General features: G+C 38.4%; 1 non-coding gene and 1 pseudogene across 1 annotated transcript; both read right to left on the reverse strand.

Annotated features, from left to right (window-relative positions):
* The window catches only part of LOC114384029, a 35,774-nt pseudogene extending 22,896 nt beyond the window's left edge, over nt 1–12,878 (reverse strand).
* LOC114385538 lies at nt 1,687–1,793 on the reverse strand. The gene has a single exon (XR_003660908.1). It is a non-coding gene; the product is annotated as a small nucleolar RNA R71 (small nucleolar RNA).
* Nucleotides 12,879–14,717: the final 1,839 nt, after the last annotated feature.

Genomic DNA, 14,717 nt, shown 5'->3' on the forward strand with positions numbered 1-14,717 from the left:
AGGAAACAACCCGTTTTTAATATTAGTAGTTTCGTATTCCATTTTATTTGTCTGCTCTTTAATTACCAAACAACCAACCCCCCCCCCCCCCCATCGTTACTGTTACTGCAAGTATATTATGAACATTTGGCTTGTCACTGCTCGTTGGGAAACGACCTAGGATCACTTCCTAGTTACTGCATTTTCATGTTTATTTGATTCGGGTACGGCCTCGATCAAATTTGGCGCCGTTGCCGGGGAGCAGTGTCCAAAGGTTCATAATAGCTAGCTAGTGCTGTGTGTTTAATCCTTTCGTGTTTTACGTTTAATTGTTAGTATTGTGTTAGTATGTGTGTTAGTGTTGATTAGTGCCCTGGTATTTTGTTTAATGTGTGTTCTGTTTCAGTTTTACCATTAAGCGTTTCCCCTGTTTCAGTCTTGGGTGTTTTGCTGTGAAGATTGTGCTTGAAAACAGAGTAGTAGTAGAAATCAACTTGCGAAAAAACAGAGTAGTAGTAGAAATCAATTAGAGACGGATTTTAGCGACCACCCATGCTGAATTAATTGGGATTTTTTGTTTTAGTAGCTAGGGTTGTTATTTTTGGATGAATTTTTTTGTGGTAACTTCTTTTAATCCATATTTTGTGGGAAACATAGCTAGAGCCTTTAGTTTGGTCAGATTTGAAAGTTCCAAAAAACTAGCAAATTTTGTGTTTGTCAAAACTTCAAACGGCCATAACTTTTGCTCCGGTTATCAGAATCGCAATTATTATATATGCATTTGGGGTAGAAAAAAATTTCCTACACCGTGGCAATCTGCCGTAGGCCGGCTGAGGTCTCCATCGTCCAAAAAAAGCGATCCTGTCAAAAGTTTTTTATTTTTCAAGTTTTATTCACTTATTTTTCTTAACCTACCAATTTTAGCTTTCATAGTTAGACTTTGAATTTTTGTCTGAAATTTTTTGTGCTATCTTCTCATCGTTTTATAAGGTTGCTCACAAAATTTCAAGTCATTTGGATATCATTTGAGGGTAGCTGTAGTTCAAACCTACACCTTTATTTACATGACAAGGCAACTAGTTGTGTGCATGCTGAATGTAGTGTATGACTAGTGGCAATCCATTTGACTTACAACCCTTTGATCCTGAGATAGATAGGACATTTCATAGATTAGTTAGGCATCATTTTATACCTTTTGATCATTATGAGCATTCCATAACTGGTGAATCTGTGCATTCTGTTATTGGTGATTTTGAACATCCTGATCTTGAGCATTATAATTTTGAGCATTCTGATTCTGAGCATTCTGATTTTGCACATTCTGAGAACATGGCACAACCTCCACCTCGTGAGAGGACTCTAAGGGAAATGGCTGCACCTAATTTCACCTATGAAAGCTTGTGCATCCAATACCCTGATGAGGATGTCCCATATGTTCTTAAGACTTGACTGATTCATTTGCTTCCAAAGTTTCATGGCCTTGCAGGTGAAGACCCGCACAAACATTTGAAAGAATTTCACATCATCTGCTCCACCATGAAACCCCCAGATGTCCAAGAGGATCACATATTTCTGAAGGCTTTTCCTCATTCATTAGAGGGAGTGGCAAAGGACTGGCTGTATTACCTTGCTCCAAGGTCCATCACGAGCTGGGATGACCTTAAGAGAGTATTCTTAGAAAAAATTTTCCCTGCTTCCAGGACCACAGCCATCAGGAAGGATATCTCAGGTATTAGACAACTCAGTGGAGAGAGCCTGCATGAGTACTGGGAGAGATTTAAGAAACTATGTGCCAGTTGCCCCCACCATCAGATTTCAGAATAGCTTCTTCTCCAATATATTTATGAAGGACTCAGTAATATGGAGAGAAGTATGATAGATGCTGCCAGTGGTGGAGCCCTTGGAGACATGACTCCTGTTGAAGCCAGAAATTTAATTGAGAAGATGGCCTCCAACTCCCAACAGTTTAGCGCCAGAAATGATGCCATAGTCATTAGAGGAGTGCATGAGGTAGCTACAAACCCATCTGCATCATCTGAAACTAAGAAGCTTGAAGGCAAACTGGATGCGTTGGTCAACTTGGTAACCCAGCTGGCCTTGAATCAGAAATCTGTACCTGTCGCAAAGTTTTGTGGTTTGTGCTCCTCTGCTGACCACCATACAGACCTTTGCCCTTCCATGCAGCAACCTGGAGCAATTGAGCAGCCTGAAGCTTATGCTGCAAATATTTACAATAGACCTCCTCAACCTCAGCAGCAAAATCAACCACAGCAGAGCAATTATGACCTTTCCAGCAATAGATACAACCCTGGATGGAGGAATCACCCTAACCTCAGATGGTCCAGCCCTCAGCAACAACAACAGCAGCCTGCTCCTTCCTTCCAAAATGCTGCTGGCCCAAGCAGACCATACATTCCTCCACCAAACCAATCAACCAAACCCCCCCCCCCCCATCGTTACTGTTACTGCAAGTATATTATGAACATTTGGCTTGTCACTGCTCGTTGGGAAACGACCTAGGATCACTTCCTAGTTACTGCATTTTCATGTTTATTTGATTCGGGTACGGCCTCGATCACCCTTTTTATATTTTTTCTCTTTTTGTGGTCGACAAGGGTGTTTCCCTTTGCTCCTACGTATTCCTCAATTGGGATGAGAAAATCAGACCTACATAGTTCTTTCTTATGCGTGAATCAAGTGATTCTTTTTACTTGAAAGGTGATCATTTTAAGGCGTTGGACCTTAAAAATGACCCATTTTACTTAATAAGAAATTGAAGTGATAAACTTTCAAAAACCTATTTTTGTGGACGAGCTTGACTAGGCGAGTTGATTTTAGCCTTAGTTTTACCTTAGTTATTAGTCAATTCAATCAAGAATGAGAAATCCCAAAGAGAAAACGTCCGATTGATTTTCCGCTTTATTTTACTAAAAGACATTTTTTTTATTATTATATTATTATTTTACCTCTTTTTTGATTTCCAACGTGGTTACGGCACGACCGAACGGTCGGAATTCATTTTAACCGAAGTTAACGGATAATACAATTCAAACGATCGGTGGAAATTTATTTTATTTTTAGGTTAAGCGAGAAATGACTTAAATAAAATGGCTTAAGCACGTCAAAAGGGGGTATAAAAAGTGAATGAAACGAGAATAAAAATACATGAAACCAAGTGTGGACCACCACGGGTACATAGAATGAATTGAAAAGCTTGGTTTGAGGTACTTACCCGTTGAAGACCGAAGAACGATGAAGAACGAATGAAGAACGTCAAAGAACGATCGAAAACCTTCGCGAAATCACTCACGGAAACGTTACGGAAACGTTACGGAAGCGCCTCGGCTTGGATTTTCTTCACGGAAACAATTTTTCTAAGTAAATTCGAAAGAGAGAGAAGTGCCTAAGGGGCTGAACCCTTTTCTACTTCACTTCTCCCCCTATTTATAGAAAATTGGGGGAGAAGCTTGCCACCCAGCTCGCCCAGGCAAGCAGGGTTGCTTCCTCCAGAAGCAACAACCTTCTGGAGGAATCTTCTGGAGGGCCCAATTGGGCCTGGTTGCTATTTGCACCCCCATTTTTGCTAAGTACACCCCTTGCCTTTTTTTGGTGATTCTTTTTCGTAAAGTTACGGAAACTTACGAATTTCGTAACGATACTTGTTTTCTTTCCGTAATGTTACGGAACCTTGCGGATTACATAATCATCCCCTTTTTGACTTACATAATGTTACGGAACCTCACTAATTGTGCAACGATGCTTCCATTTGATTTCCGGTGTGTCACGGAACCTTACAGATTGTGCATCAATATTTTCTTTTGATTTCTGGCACGTCACGGAATTTCACAAATTGCCTAATGATGGGTGCGAAGCACCTCAAAATGACCAAACACAAGTTGCATGCCACCAAGCAAAGGTCCCCGGACGAAATTAGGGTATGACAGACACCTATGTTAGTCCTTTGACCGCTCAAATCACTTCTAACATTGTCGGAGAGGAAGAAGCTGACGACATTCATGCTAATCGAAATGATCATGATGAAGGAGAATTGATTAACATCGTGTAATGTAATTTTCTGCAGAGACAGAGGTCACCAAAGCAAGTAAGTGACAGCTACATTTTTCTCTGATTGAGGCATCGGTATTTTCTTTTAGATGGTATCCTTAGGACTTCATACAGCTCATGTTTGTCGCCAGTTTCATCATCCACCACCCTTTTCTTCTCTGCCTTCTCACGTTTGTTGTTGTTAAACCCATATTTATGCCTTCTTCCCTTCATGTCTTGTTTTATCACAACTTTAGCCGAATTTCCTATCTTCAGCACAGTTGAATCTCTTGTCTTATTCTCCAATGACACACTTTGATGGCCTGTATCACTTTTATTCGTATGTTCTAGTGGTTCAGCTTCAGAATGCATGGAGCAATCTGAATTTTCCAGTGATCACCAAAGGCTTCTGCATCAGCATTGACACTCTCCACCCTCTTTGGTTTATGCTTTTGTGCTGCATTCCGTGCTTCCTCCTTTTAAATCTCACATTTATAAGAGGTTGCACTAGAACGATCAACACCAATATGTGCTTCTTCCTCGTCTACCAACTCAATATCTTTCCTTTCAACTTTTGTTTTGTAAATTACAGTGTAGTTTACAAAAGCAAAGGTGAAACGGAAGATATTGAGCTGGTAGAGGAGGAACAGGCACGGATTGGTGCTGATTCTTCTAGTGAGACCTCCAATAAATCTGAGAATTATAAGGAGGAAGCACGGAATGCAACACATAAGCATAAACCAAAGAGGGTAGAGAGTGTCAATGCTGATGCAGAAGCCTTTGGTGATCACTGGAAAATTCAGATTTGTCCATGCATTCTGAAGCTGAACCACTAGAACATACGAAGAAAAGAGATACAGGCCATCAAAGTGTGTCATTGGAGAATAAGACAGGAGATTCAACTGTGCTGAAGATAGGAAATTCGGCTAAAGTTGTGATAAAACAAGACATGAAGGGAAGAAGGCATAAATATGGGTTTAACAACAACAAACGTGAGAAGGCAGAGAAGAAAAGGGTGGTAGATGATGAAACTGGCGACAAACATCAGCTGGATGAAGTCCTAAGGATGCCATGTACATGTGTATTTCTCAAGATATAGTATTTATATTCCATCAAGCATACATTGACTGTTGATTACATGTAATAGACTTTTTATAACATGGTTGCCCCAAATCACAATTAAAAAGCACAACTACCAATCTTTCAGAGTCCTTTGGTTAATTTGTCTTGTCTCCTTCTGTGGTGGGGTTTTGTTGGGTTTTATGTTTTTGGAAGTTGGCACCTTGGGTGTCTTGTATCTGATCTCCTAAGTACCTCTGGTCCAGTTATGTTTTATTAATAATATTATACTTTTGCCTTCCAAAAAAAACTTATGACTGATCCTCTTTTGATTGATCCTATTTTGTATGTTGTTGTATGTTATTGTATAAAAGATCATGGGTTCTCCACCTGCCTCCACTCCTCCTCCTCCTCCTTCTCCTCCTTCGGATGCATCGGCTTCACCGTCTGCCGTGAAGCGGACACGCAAAGCCTCACGTCTACGATCGTTGTCCACTAGACCACCTGGTGCTGAGAGACCAGTGGTGCATGTTGATCCTGCTACCAGGAAGGCCAACGGCCCCCACAGGAAGAAATTAAGAACATATTTGGGGATTGTGGCGCGTGATAAGGTGGACGTCACCTACGAGAACTGGAAGGAGGTCCCTACTGCTCAGAAGGACCTGATTTGGGAGGAAATTCAGGTATTTTTATTTTCTTATTTGATTTTGTTTAATTAATAGCCAAAAAATACATTATTGTAAAAAATAAACTTTATTTGATGTTGTCAAGCAGAATTTAATATCCCAGAGGCTTCTGACAGTAGGACGAAAAGGAAGTTACTGCAGACTGTGGGGGAGAGATGGAGGCAGTTTAAATCAGACCTCACGAGGAAATAGGCCCTTGCAGCCAATCAGGACGGTGTCGAGGAGACTGTCTGTGAGAAATACGGCATCAGCAAGGAAAAGTGGGCCCAGTTTTTCCAGACTCGCAGAGACCCTTCTTGGGAGGTATGTTCCTTGCCATTTAAGTTGTTTTTAAAAAAAACATGATGTTGTTATACTTCATTCTACCAATTTCAAACATTATTGTTTAATTTTTTCAGGATGTGCGCAAGAAGGCACAGGCCATCCAGAAGCAGAATACTGCCCCCCATGTTTTGTCTCGTGGGGGTTATGATTATTTGGAGTAGAAGCTCCTGGCTGAGAAGACGAAGAAGAAGCTGGAGGAAGCTACACAGTCAGGAAGCGTTGATGGCGTCATCGACCCTCCATAGCCGGTCAGACACCACGTAAAGTGGAAGATGACCCGCACGAAGAAAACAGGGGAGAAGACGACTGAGGCCGCAAAGGAAATCGCTGAGAAGATTGTAAGTCATTTTCAAGTAACCATTACAATTATATTTCAATATTTTGAGAATGCCATGTACCACTATGTGTTTTCTATGTAGGATTCCTTTGAGGAGCAGACCACACAGGGATCCTTCGTCCCCCATGGACGTCAGGATGTTCTCGTCGCTGCCATTGGACGTCCAGAGCACCCTGGACGTGTCCGTACTGCTGGAGCCGGTGTCACCATCAAGCAATACTTTGGATCGGCTCCACGGACGTCCCGCAGCGCTTCCTCCCTGCCTCCTGACAAATTGTAGCAGCTGACCCAGCAAATCAGGGACCAGCTAGAGGAGTCCATCACAGAGAAAGTGACGAGGCAGGTCATGGCATCCTTCAGCCACATGCAGTTCCAGCTTCAGTCGCAGATGCAATCTCAGGGACTTGCAGTGCCTCCTGAGCCTCTAGTTGGTCCCTCCGGTCCTCGAGTGAGCATAAAGGGGAGTTGTGTTGATCCCTCAGGAAATGATCCTGAGACCGGTGACTCTAATAGGTGCGACTTGTACATAGAAGCAGATCCTGCCCGCCTGGTTGCCATGGGGAGAGTTTATGAGGGATACACTATTGTTCATAACACTCCTTTGTTGCCTGGCCAAGTAAAGGTGAGTGTGGAGGAGGTTACAGATGCAGATGCTCCAGTTCCTGTACCCACTGATGAGGTTTCCTTAGTGGGGTAGGCACTTCACACCTTCCTTGCTTGGGCGACACATCTGGTCAAGTCTTTATCACAACAAGTACTTATTGTCCTTACTATATGTTTCTTCTTTTTAAATTAATTCATTAAGCGTGCCCCAAATTAGGCTATTTAACTTTGTTTCATGAACAGGTAGTTGTGTCTCTGGCAAAACCACCTCCGAAGCCCGATCCGGAGGTCGATGATCCGCTTTATCTGATGACATTGACCATCCCAAAGCTTTTCTTGAGGCCTTATCAGGTTAGATGGGATGCCACCGTGTTCGGGGTCTTTAATCCAGATTTCCCCCTCTACATAAAGCACGAAGACCTCTCCGAAATCGCACACGGTGGTCAATGTCTCAGCATATCAGTGTTACAGTTGTGGATTCTGTAAGTCATTTTATATTACTTTTAATTACCTAAGTTATTGCTTTCAATTCATAAATATTTAACTTTCACTTAACATAAACAAACATCTCACAGAAACATGTATGCGAGTGGGGAATTCTGATATCTATGGATTCCTCGAGCCACAGTCCATTCAGAGGTCTGGGCAATTGCAGTTTGAGTCTGAAAGTTACATAAAGAGTTGGATGCAGAGTTCACAACGCGATGTCTATCTTGGAGCCTACCTAAATGGGTAAGTCACAAAATAACTAAATTTAATTAATGTTTAATAATGTACTAACCCATTTTAGGTTCCACTGCAGCGGACACTGGCAAATGGTGGTCATCCTGCCCAAGGAACACCTAGTTGTTTGGTTTTGTTCATTGCATAACAGGCCAGACAACTACCTTAAGGGGATTATTAATAGGTTAGTGTTCTTTTCAATACATTTGCATTGTAATACCTCAACGTACAACACCAGTTTTTAATTGTTACTCATATGGAATAGTGCTATCAAAGGTCTTGATGATGCTCCACAGCCTAAATCAAAGGCTTCTGCTAGGTGGATTGTCGTCAAGGTACGTCACTTACATAAAACATCCACTTATATATATTTCTTTATGTGTCTGTATACTAGTTGTTTAATTAATATCCAAATTTCATTATGTATTTAGTGTAATAGACAAAAAGGAAGTACTGAGTGCGGCTACTATGTGATGCACTGGATGTCCACCATCATTTTAGGAACTTTTAGGAATAATTGGGAAGCGGTAAGTTTATTTCAAACAAAATCGATTTATTTCTAATTTGTATTACATTATTAAGTTATTATGATTTATTTCATCATGCAATATTTTAACGATCCTAGACCATTGGAGCCAGAGAGATTAAAGGCATTGCGGATCTAGTGGGCATAGTTTCATCTCCGAGTTAGAGATCAGGCCTAGGATTTAGGGACATTATCTTTAGCTTTAGTTTACTTTGGTTTCACATTTTTGACATTTTCTATGTAACATGAACATTGAATTCATTTGATGATTGTTCTTTATGATAAATCAATTATTTGATGTTTATTATCATTAAAACTTCTTGAAAGCAGAATAAAATGTTTATTTGTTGTGAATTGGGTCTGAAATTGCATTTGACAGGTACAATTTTAGGTTTACTGTAAAAACAGAAAGTATATATAAAAAAATACTTGAAAACAACATCGATTATTAACAAAAACCGATGTTAATATCATAAACAACATCGGTTATTTGTGTATAACCGATGTCAGCGTTTGTATTTTAGCATCGGTCATCTGTAGATAACCGATGTCAACTCTTGTACATTAACATCGGTTACCTATAAATAACCGATGCGAACATTTGAATATTAACATCGGTTACGTACACATAACCAATGTTATACACAAAGAACTACACCAAATAAGTGTATGCATCATCAACATTGACATTGGTTTTCTAGCAAAACCGATGTTAATGGAATATATTAGCATCGGTTATTGTAGGAAACCGATGTTAATATATTACATTAACATCGGTTTTTCTAAAAAACCGATGTTAATATAACATATTAACATCAGTTTTACTGCAAAACCGATGTCAACATTCATCATGCGTACACTTTTTTTGCTGTTGTTCATTGTGTTTAACATCGGGTATTTAGAGAACCGATGTTGTCATATATATGTTAACATCGGTTCTACAAAACCGATGTTAACATTGATACATTCAACATCGGCACTTTCAACATCGGTTTTATAACCGATGTTGAATGTTCTAAATAACCGATGTTGAAAGTGTATTTTCTAATAGTGCTTCGTTCCCTAACAAGGGAAGTCCACCAATAGAGGGCATACCCTTGAAAGCTAAGGGTAGCCAATGGAACTTTTCTCTCTTCGCTGATATGATGGCAAGCAAAGAGTTGTTCAACCTTCATTTTCCAATCTAAGTAGGCCTCAACATTATCTTTTCCATAGAAATATGGGAGGCTAATGTTAGCCTCTTGAAGCCTTCTATCCTTTTATCTTCTTTGGGAATGATGTTTAGTATGTGAACTATGGCGCCCTCTATAATAGTCGCTAAGTTCTTCACTTAAAATCTTGCAAGAGTCATGACTACTATAGGAGACATGTTTTTCTCTTTTCATTTCTTTCATTATTTTGCTTCTTTCTTCCTTTCTTATTTGTTATCTCTCATATTGATTTACTTCTACCATCTCTTTCCCTTTTTCTTTTCCTTCTAGTTTTTCTTTCCATAACTTGAGGGAACTTAACTCATCTAAAATTCTAGATAGAGGATCCTTATGACTAGTACCCTCACCAATAACACTAGATGAATGATGACTCATGTTGGTTCCTAAGTTGTGGTTCTTTCTTGTTGGGGGTTTAAAAAAAAGGTAAAAGCTAGGGTTCAAAAGAACTCAAGATAAGAGTGATAAGCAAGAAGAAAGTATTATGCAATACCAAGATAAACTGGGTGTGAATATTAAAGAAAATAAGCTATGAAAGTAAGCAAGAAATTAAAGTGAAAGAAATGAAAACTAGAGAAATCCTAGGAGTGTATGGATGACCACATTTAAGGTTCCCAACAAAACACTCACTATCCTAAGGGAAAATTGCCTAAAATTATTACACACAAATGGAAGTTTGGTAACCTATTGGAGGCTCCCAACACACTTCCAATGAAAGGCCTTTTTGTTACAAAACTCGAAAGCAACGAGGGTAAGTAAATTGCCAATTACAAAATTACAAAACGATCCTCAATTTTAGTGGTTGCTCTCTCTTTGGTGATTCACTGAATTTGGAGTGCTTCTTAGTCCAATAACTCTTAAGTTGGTTGGCCCCTTGCTTCTTGACTCAAATTCTTCAAGGGATGGCACCAATCCTCCTTTCCAATTCCCTATATGGCAACTCACAAACAAGGAAACAAAGAGACAATCAATAACCAAAGATCAAAAAATGAAATGAAAGATAAACCAAAAGAGTTTTAAGAATACAAAATTTAAAGGATTATTCAACAATTAAAGCAATGAAAAACACATAAAAGCAAGCTAGGACTCAAAGAGAAACCTAGAATGACTCTAAAGTAGAGTAAAAAAACTAAAAAAATAAGACTCAAGAAACCTCTAGTTTTGGTAGTTGTTTTCACACTCATTTTCAATTGAAATTTCAGAACTAAGATTGGTATAAAATAGGCACCACTAATAGAATAAATTTCAAGCCAAAACAACTAGCACACTTCCCTTTCACTTTTTTTTCCTAGATAGTGATTTTTCAGCCAACTTGTGTGATTTTTCGTATTTTTTCTTTTTATCCAAATCACTTGGTTCATTTTTTTATAATTTTTTTCCAGATGTCTAAAAAATTCAGTAAAACTTTTAGCTCAAAATTTGTTGTGACCAATTCCCAGTAATTTATACACGTTCGTATGTTCAAGCTGCCAACACCAGCGATTTCAACCTAGAAATCAAGAATAGTGTTTTGGTTGCTTAAGGCTTAGATAGTTACAATTTGTGTTTGCCTATGCTCAATTATCTTGAATAAAAAAATTTAACAGATCTTAAGACTTATTTTGATTCACAAATCCAGCCACGACTCAGCACCACAACTCAACTTCTTCATAGGCATCATGTAGGAAACTTAGAAAACAAAAAAAAAGTTCAACAACAAGACTACTTCTAGGAATTGATTTAAAACATGTTATGAAGTAAATAACTTGCATGAATTAGACTCAAAATTAAAAATATAGGCTAATAATGACAAGAATACATGAACAAATGTATCTAGAATTCAATCAACAAAATAAAAATTCAACACAAACTTAGAACAAAATGTGACAATTATTATGACTAAACATGACTCTAAGACGACATGGATTAAGGGATTTACACTTAGATTTTTGTGTTTTTTTTTCTAAGCAATATTTTGGAAGAAAATTTAGAACTAAAGGTTCAGCACAAGAAGATTATTACTGAAAAATAATAGAACCTAAAATCACCACAAAAACATGATTCGAGAGTAGATCAATAAAATTTGAACCATTGAAATGCAAGAACAAGTGTAGATCTATGATTTAATCGGTTTATTTTTTTTGAATCTACTCTAAATAGCACCAAACCACAAGATAATGGAGGATATACATGGAGAATAAGATGAAGAACAAGGAATTAAAGTGAATTGGCCGAACAAAAAGATAGAGGAAGCAAAAGAACATCACCTAGATGAAGATGCTCTTGTTACCACATGATGTACCTCCATGTGGAGCTTGTAGGCCTTGGATCTTCTTCATCAATGGAAGCAGAATGGAGATGGAAGAAAGATGATTGGAGATGCCAATTCAAGGAGAAGATGAGTCAAGAAGAAGCTCACCACCATAGGAAGCCATGGATAAGAGCTTGAAGGTAGGAGAAGATGAGTGGAGGGAGTGGGAGAGAAGGAGCACGAAATTTGGTGCCTCAAATGAGGTCTAAACTTTGAAGTGCAATTCTCAAATGATCAAAGTTGAAAAATGCAAACACATGACCTCTATTTATAGCCTAAGTGTTACACAAAATTGGAGGGAAATTTGAATTTCTATTAAGATTTCACTTGAATTTGTGGAGCCAAATTTTGGGGCCAAAATTTCACTAATTATGATTAGGAAATTTTAGCTATGGTTCAGCCTACTAATCCAAGATCAAGTCCAAGATTCTCCACTAAGTGTTCTTAGGTGTCATGAGGTGTATAAAGCATGAAGGACATGCACAAAGTGTGACTATATGATGTGATAATGGGGTGTAGCAAGTAAATGCTCACCTCCCCCTCTAAAATTTAATTGGATTGGGCTTCTCCCAATTCAATTAAATTTATTTCCCAACACACACATCAAATATTCACTTAATGCATATGAAATTACAAAACTACCCCTAATACAAAAACTAGTCTAGGTGCCTTAAAATACAAGGGATGAAAAATCCTACATTTCTAGGGTACCCTACCTACATTATGGAGCCCTAAATACAAGGCCCAAAAATAATGAAATCTTAATCTAATATGTACTAAGATAAGTGAGCTCATACTTAGCCCATGGGCCTGAAATCTACTGTAAGGCTCGTGAGAACCCTAGGGCGTTTTCTTGCATCTCTAGCCCAATCTTCTTGGAGTCTTCTATCCAATTCCATTGGGGGGGTAGGATTGCATCAGAATGGTTGTCACAACAAGTGTTCAAATTTCCTAGTCTTCTAAAAGCAGAAGGACTGTCAAAGCTGGTGCAGAAGAAAATAACTTTTTATCCAGAGCTAGTCAAGGTTTTCTACACTCGTGCACGTGCTGACCTTGAAGGTAACCTCTTCTCTACTATTAACAGAGTTGATATGGTCATTGATGTTGTTGTGTGAAAGGAAGTAGCCGATCTGGACATTGGTGGAGTCCACAAGTTTGATGAAGCGCCTGATGGGTACAACAAGATGCAGACCTATATGGGAATGCTTCTTGACCCGGTTAGGAACTTGAGGAATCGCTTAGGAGTTGGTGGACTGACTGAAAAGGAAAAAATGTTAGTATACCTCATTACCTACATTCTCACACCTAGGTCAAGCAATCATGGTCATGCAACGGATGATGATTTACAGATAGTTTATGGTTTGAAATCAGGTATCAAGATGAATTGGGTATTGTTGATTGAAGATATTATGTTGAAGTGTCATCTTCTTTTGGATTATGAATTTCCTTATGTTGTGCTTGCCTCAAGATTCATTGACTATTTCAAGGTTGATATCTCTTGTGAGATTGTGAACTTTACTAAAGCCTTTAGTGAGATTACCGAAGGGCATCTCAAGAAGCTTGGAATGAGGTTTATTGATCATGAATGGATAATGGTTGGAGAGCCTGAAGCTAGAAACATTGACGAGATGGAAGAAGATGTTGAAGTTAAAGCTCCACAAAAGCTTGTACATCAATGGAGTCCTTTTGAGTTTCTTATGATTCCAAAGATGGATGCTATGCTTCCCCTCCATCAAGAGCACTCAGCTAAATTTCATAGTTCTGCAGACAATATAATTACCCGACTGGAAAACTTTGAGACTAGGCTGACCCTTAGCAACCTTCTTAATCCTAATAAGGATGAAACTTAATTGTGTTTTAAGTGACTGTTTTCTATTGTTTGGTTGTCCTTTCTGATTATGTTTAATTTTGTTTTTCTGTCTTTGATGACTTGTTATGCGATGTTTGATTAAATAGCTATGTTTTCTCATAATGGTTAGAGATAAGGGGAGAAACATTAAGATTAAGCTTTGGAGATTGAAGAAATTGTCTTTTTACATGCCCAACTCTTTGAAGTGGCATTTGTATTGATTGTTGCATCTTAGTCTCTATCTTTCAATATGTACATCATGCATAATCATGTAGAGGTAGGAAGATTGTTTCTAAAGTTAGAAACTTCTTTAGTGCATAAAAATCTTTGTTTTAATCGATTATCGGGCTGTTCGTAATCAACTACACAAGTTGTTTGTAGCTTGCAGAGAGATTCTAGTTTCAATTTAATCAATTACCAGTTATCTGTAATCGATTACATCATTCAATTGAGACCATGTTTGGTTTTTCATGAGTCTCTGCTTTAATCGGTTACCAATTTATCATAATCAATTACTTTATTCTTGAAAGTGTTCCCAGAAGTGACTGAGAATACTTTAATTGATTACATCAGGAATATAATTCATTACATTATTCTTGAAAGCTTTCCAGATGTTGCGAAGAATAGTTTAATCTATTAAAATGATAATCTAATCGATTACTTCTTCAAAATAATCAATTACATTGGTGATTTAATCAATTATAGGTGGTTATAACTATTTTCTCTATAAATAACCTGCTTGTGTTCTCACTTTTAAGAGAGTAGAATAAGTGCTTAGAATAAGTTTGTGCAACCCACCTTCTAGACTTCGTTTTCTGAAGTATTCATGGTAAAAACTGAGTTCTTAAAATCTTGTGAGATCAAGAAGAGGTCCATTCAATCAAGTAAAGGTTCTTGAATGTGAATGACCAGATTGTGTCTCTCCTTGACTCGATTTTTCGTGTTTTTTACATGTTGTTAGCATATGCATGAATTTCTGAAGGCATGCTAGAATATGGTTTTCTAGTTTGGGCTAAGGGTAGGTGTCTCTTAGGATCTTATTCACAAAGGACCCTAGGGTTGGGTACCTTAGTCTCTTTTTCTGGGTAG

Source organism: Glycine soja, chromosome 14 (genome assembly GCF_004193775.1).
Source record: "Glycine soja cultivar W05 chromosome 14, ASM419377v2, whole genome shotgun sequence".
NCBI lineage: Eukaryota > Viridiplantae > Streptophyta > Magnoliopsida > Fabales > Fabaceae > Glycine > Glycine soja.